Raw genomic sequence first — 6,557 nt, forward strand, 5'->3', positions numbered from 1 at the left:
AGGGGGGGGGGGGGGAGAGGAAAGGAGTTCATATCACAGCTTCATGCCCTCATCTTAAGGATCTGGAATGATGAGAAAATCCCAGACAACCTCACAGATGCCATGATTGTGACAATCTTAAGAAAGGAAACAGGTCTGGCTGTGGAAACTACAGATAGATTGCCTTGCTGTCCACCACAAGAAAGACCATTGTGAGAACCCTCCTAAACCATCTCTTTCCACTTGCTGAAGAGCTCCTCCTGGAATCTCAGTGTGGGTTTAGGGCATCAAGAGGCAAAACTGACATGATCTTCACAGCTTACCAGCTGCAGGAGAAGTGCCAGAAACAACGTAAGCCTCTCTATGTGGCCTCCTTTGACCTCACAAAAGCTTTAGACTCTGTCAGCCAAGAAGCACCGTGGAAGATCCTTCTGGAGTACAGATGCCCACTGAAATTTCTCACCATACTCTGCCTGCTCCATGACGGTATGTTAGCAGTGGTTTTCAGTAATGGAGCTATCGCAGATCCCTCTGAAGTTAAAATGGGAGTTAAGCTGTGTCATTGCTCCAACACTCTTCTCAATGTTCTTTACCACAATCTGACCACCAACAAGCTTCCAGTTGGAGAGAAGCTAAACTACCAAATGGACGGTCAGCTGTTTAATCTCAGCCATCTCCAAGCCAAGACCAAGACCAAGACCAAGACCACCACAACCTCAAATGCTGATCTTCAGTACTCTGATGATGCTGTAGTGTGTGCTCACTTGGAAGCAGACCTGTAGGCAATTGTCACCGTCTTTACCAAGGCATACAAGAAAATGGGACTGACGCTTAACATTAGGAAGACTAAGGTCCTCCATCAACAGCTTCCTAATGAACAATCTGGAGCTCCAGAAATCAGATCCACAGTGAGACTCTGGAGAACACTGAGTATTTCCCCTGCCTCAGAAGCCATCTCTTGCAGCAGGCCAACATCAATGAAGAAATCCAACAATGCCTCAAAATGTGCAAGCACAACCTTTGGACACCTGAAAAAATGGGTGTTCGAAGATCACAACATCAGATCTGAAACCAAGCTCATGGTTTATCAGGCAGTTGTGAACCACACCTTGCTTTACAGAGCTGAGACATGAACAACAGACAGAAGACACCTGAAGTCATTGGAGATGCACCACCAATGCTGCCTGCAGAAGATCCTCTGAATCCAGTAGGAAGATAGACACACCAACATCAGTGTCCTCCTGCAAGCAAACACCACAAGTATTGAGGTGATGATCATCCAACATCAACTTTGCTGGGCCAGCCATGTCAGCTGGACGTCTGACTCCAGACTCCCAAAGCAAGTTTTATTCTCCCAACTCACCAAAGCCATAAAGTCAAGAGGAGGGCAGAGAAAGTGCTTCAGGGATGTCTTTGAGGTCATCTTTAAAAAAATACAACATCAATATCAACTCATGGGAGACTATCACCCAGGACCGCCTGAAGGAAGAGTCTGATACAGGGATCTCAGTACTTCAAAACCTTACAACAACAGCAGGAGAAGGAAAAATGGGAACAGCAGAAACAGCATGTCACAGACCAAATCAAGAATCCAGCACTACCCACTGCATATGGAAGTGCATGTCTGAGTTGCAGCAGAGTTTCTCAATCCCAGATAGTCCTCAACAGCCATCTTCAGACACACAGATAAGACACTCATGGAAGACCATCATTCTTGATTGTAAGGGACTGCCGAAGATCAATATGAAGCTTCTCATATTACTCTGTATAGGTTGATCATTGGTATATATGTTAAAAAGGACTGATGCTAGCACACTACCCTGTGGGAGGCCATTTCATTGTCATCTCCAGTGGCTCCATTTCTTGCACTGTTCTATGCCAAAATGTCTATTCTCCAAAAGGGATTGGATGAGCTGCATGGTAGGTGGTAGTCACATGTCATACTGTGGACTTTGGCAAGCAGGTTTTGGTGGCTGACTGTGTCATAGACCACTGATAGGTCTATAAACAGCACCTGTTATCAACCCTTTCTTGAATCCATCTTCTATATGCTGGGTGATGTTTAGTATTTGGCCAATGCAGGACTTGCCTGGTCTAAATCTGACTTCCTCTGGTATTAGATGTTGTTTGATATGAGGTGAAAGGTGATTGAGAATAAGGAGTTCATAAAGCTTATAAAGATGGCACAGAAGTGACACTACCCTAAAGTTGTCTGGGCCAGAGGCATCCTTCCCTGTCTTTAATAGAGCTTTTACATGGCATTGTCGCCATAGTTTGGGTATTCTAAGGGTTGATGAGGAATTATTAAAACTGCATAATTATCCATAACTTGGTTTCAGGGCCAAAGTGCTTGATCTTCTCTGTGCATATGTAGCCAAGTCCAGCTGCTTTGCTATTCTTCAGTTTACTTATTCCAGGATCAAGTTCATCCTAGGTGTATGGTGTGCAAAAATGATTTTCTTCCAGATCAGTTTGCTGTCTAATCTGCATTTTAGGCTGTTTGTTCAGAGCTTTATTGTTGAACAGAGGCTGGTGAGTCACCTGGTTTGCTGTGACATGGTGGTATTGCTGTACTTCCCTTGAGTAGTTCCTTATCTTGTGAATGGTTAATCATACTTTCCTGCTAGTGTAGGTCATATCTATTCCTTCAATCGATTCTTTCCATTTTTGTCACCTTTCTTACTGGAGCTTGTTAGGTAGTGCTGCCCTTGCCATAATAGTGTCATTTGAGAATGGATGTCTTTGAAATATTTGCTGGTATTTTTTGCTGCTGGCATGGGAGTAAAGAGTAAACCCTGGTATATACTCAGTTCTGCAACCTTGAGGTAACCTTGGAGGTTTTGCATAGTGCATTCATGAAGAGGTTGTAGCTATCTGAGACTGGTTCAGTGTGTGTCACTATTTGTCCAGGTCTTAAGAAAAGCCTCTTCAGTCTGCTTTCTTAAAATTGAAGCATCTGTGCATTGGTACATAGTTGGAATTATGGATGCTATGACATTTGATAGCAATTGGTCTGTGCTGTGTGTGTGGAACGAATTCCAATATGTCCTTTTTGCACGTAACTTCTATATTGTTGTGAACAAAGGCAAGGTCTGTGTGAGGAGAGAGAAGAGCCCCAAAGAAGTAAAATGGCCACACCTGTATTGCAAAGAACCCTGCAGGGCTCCTTCTTCACCCGCTGTTTCAGGAGGGGAGGGGAAGTCAGCTGTAACTCCAGGATAAAAGGAGACAGGGGGCAGGCAAAAGAGGGACACAGGAAACCGGAAGAGACTGACTCAGGCAGCAAGATGGCAGGGAGAGCCAGAGGCACTGAGGAAGTAAGGGAGACTGGGCTTAAGGAAAGCAACTCTGTGGGAGGGAGCTGCCAGGGGAGAAAGCCCTGAGGGAAACGCCCAGAGAGAAACAGAAACTGCTGCGAGGCAGTTAGAAGGGTGAGAGGAAAGTCACCCTGGATAGTGCGTTTACAACTATCAGGACAATAAGCCAGGAAAAAGACTGGCTGGGATTACTGACCAGTCTGTGGCAGGTGCCAGCTGGGCGAGGTACAACCGGGCCCATCGGGGATACTGAGTGGCCAGACCCAGAGACCCAAGAAGCATTTTTTTTTTTACTGCTCGAAGACAGATTGTGGAGACAACTGAATAACCACCCAGTGGAACAGGAGAGGGTGTAGGGGTTGGTGGAGCCCTCACTACACTAAGACAAATTGCAAGATTCAAAGCATCAAGACCCACACGCCCCGGCATTCTATTTTCTCCCATAACAACGAGCCGTGGCAGGAGAGATTGCGGACATGTGGGAGGGGTCACCAAGACGTCGCGGTAGACTTCGGCTTGTTAGCCGAGGTGCTAAAGTTGTCTTGGTGTAGAAGATAGAATCAGAAAGGAAGAAAAGGAAAAACAGCAGCTCAGACAAGTGATGAGCTCCAGAGATTGACAACACCTACACCGATAGAGACAAGCCTCTACCACAGATAGGGGCAGGACTTTTTGGGGAAAGCCCACCATTGGACGGTCTGGATTATAGCTTCATCTCCATCGGGAGCTAGTCAAAGGTGGCTTTGAGTCGTGGATCAAGCTCAAGTGGACAAGCTTTGGGCCACATCTCAACCAAACTGCCATTCTCAAAAATAAAGCTTAACCATTGGAAGCCAACAATAATCTGAGAATTTATGTACATCTGAGACATCCACTTGTGCTTGCCAGCAACTGAGTGGAGCTACAGGGTACAAAGATGGGAGAGAAGCAGAGCTGTTTATGGCCCCTGCAGTCTGTAGTGACAGAGACCAGGAAACAAATAGAGCATGCTTCGCCTTTTTATCCCTAACAGACATTTTCCAAACAGGATTTGATCAAGAAATCTTTAGGATTTTCATATTAGTGGAGACATTGAACCAGGCAATCCTTATTACCTAAGAATGGCAAAATAGATCCGATGTCACGTACTATAAATGTAACCTCCTCTGCTGAACATATGCCAGCATTAACTATTGCCAAGTTGGCAAAATCTTACTTTAAGAACAAAAGATGATTATGTTCCACATTTTAACAGGGAATTCCTGCCCTTGTTACTAGGAGGGCTTGATTAGGTAAAGAACCAGGGGTCATGCAGCTAATGAGGCAATTAGCTACATCTGGCCCTAGGGGAGAGGGGCAAAAGGGCCAATCCAGTGACTGGAAGGAGGCTGGGCTGGAGAACACAAGCCCAGTCCCTGGGCAGGCAGGGGCAACCCCAGCTTGCTGCAGGGAGAGGAACCTGGGAGAAAGGAGCTGCTGGGGACAGAAACAAGCTGCCCTGGGGGAGTCACAGGTAAAAGGGCTCTGATGAAAGGTAGGGCCTGTGGGCAACACTTCATCTCAAGTGAGGAAGACTATCTGTTGTGAAGCAGTTGGTCTGAGTTTTGTTTTTTCCTTCTGGACTTGTGACTAGAGGACCAGGTTGTGGCTATAGGTGTGAAGGAGGCCACGGGCAGGGGTGCCTGAGTGCACTCTGCTGCAATAGGTACCAGAAGTCAGCCCCAAAACAGAGGAGTGGAGATTATCAAGTAGACCGTAGGAAAGGAATCCTACATGAGCACCCCCTTACAGGGGCAGTACCAGAAAGACGGCAAAGGCCCTGAGGTGGGACTAGCCTGACCAGGCAAATCAAGACCTGTAAGGTAATTGCTGGCCCCAGGGACTGCCTCCCAACAACCAACAGAGAAACTCCAAAGTCGTGGCAGCAAAAAGACTGGAGGTAAGAGTGGACTGGGTAAGGTTTGACAAGCGGGATGGACCATAAGGGGGTCAGGGACCAGGGTGGCTATCCCCAGCCTCCTTGGGCACCACATCCATCACTATATTATATTGTATCTGGGTGTTACACAGCAGCCCCTATAGTGTTGATTCTTAGCAGAGCCATTCTACAAATACGATGTTTAGACTTTCCATTATAGCAATAAGGACAGTGACCAGCACTGAAAAGGTGCTTTGCCCCTCATAACTGGCCAATTCAGTATGAGCAGACTTAATATAAGAGTGTAGACAGTATTTGTACATAAAAATTGCCTAACAGAAAGCAATGGGAAAAACCCTGAACAACAAGAAGAGCAGGCTCTCTCCAACCAAACAAAAAAAGAGAAGTTATATTCCCTTAGACATCTAAAGTTAAGTCTAGGTTTCTGACTCATTTTGAAACTAAGCTTTCCAATTGTTCTGTCTTGCTTAGAAGGATCTGTGCTTTTTCATTAATTTCTGCAACTAACCAACCCAAGATGCACTGGTTTTTTGCTGACAATACAAAAAGTAGTAATAAATTCTTTATGTGAACTCAGAAGAGGAAATAGGTTAATGACATAACAACGAAGCGGATTCATGTGCACTTGCATCTTCTTTAAGAGCTCATGTGAAACGTGGTCTGCAGGATTTTGCAACGCTGTTCATGGCAACAGGAAATTTTTCTTTCCTAAGATACATTTTTCCTCAGGTTGAATGAAGGGAGAATGAAGTATGCTCTTGCCCACTGTGTATTCCCTGCTCAGTATTGAGGCCTACGGTAGAATGAAGATTGGGACCACTGTTCCAGAGCCTCAGGTGAAAATATGGCCAGCCAACAATAAGTAACTCCAGCCCACAAATTAGGTTTCAGGAGGCACATACTGACTTTAACAGGACCCACCACTGAAGCAACATGAACCAAGCAATTTTATTAAGACTTCTGACTAGAAACAAAAAATTACTGTTTCTTTGTGGATGGGATGAAATACTTGGTAAAAAGAGTTAGCTAAATTCTTCTGTGTTCCAGAATTAAAGAAGTCACTTATACAGCTCAAACCCTAATTATTTAGGTCTTTAAACTTCTAACCAAACATCTTGAATGCTAGCCAGAATCTATCAGAAGTCCGCCATATTACCTGGATAAGAAGTTTTCTGCACAATATCAACCTTCCCCAACAGGTTGTCATATTGTGTTACAGCTGCAACCTCCACATGGCTTAAGGATGTAACACTTTGGTTTTAATCAATTTTACATTCACTCTGGGGAACAACATATAATCTAGTAAAAAAAAAAAAAAAAAAAAAAAAAAAAAAAAAAAAAAA

General features: G+C 44.7%; 1 protein-coding gene across 3 annotated transcripts in view; it reads right to left on the reverse strand.

The window, feature by feature from the left end:
* PLD1 (phospholipase D1) overlaps nt 1-6,557 on the reverse strand; it is a 133,200-nt gene that overhangs the window by 76,983 nt on the left and 49,660 nt on the right. The gene's annotated exons all lie outside the window — the stretch shown is intronic.

Source organism: Gavialis gangeticus, unplaced genomic scaffold, assembly GCF_001723915.1.
Source record: "Gavialis gangeticus isolate Ggan-Ray unplaced genomic scaffold, GavGan_comp1, whole genome shotgun sequence".
NCBI lineage: Eukaryota > Metazoa > Chordata > Crocodylia > Gavialidae > Gavialis > Gavialis gangeticus.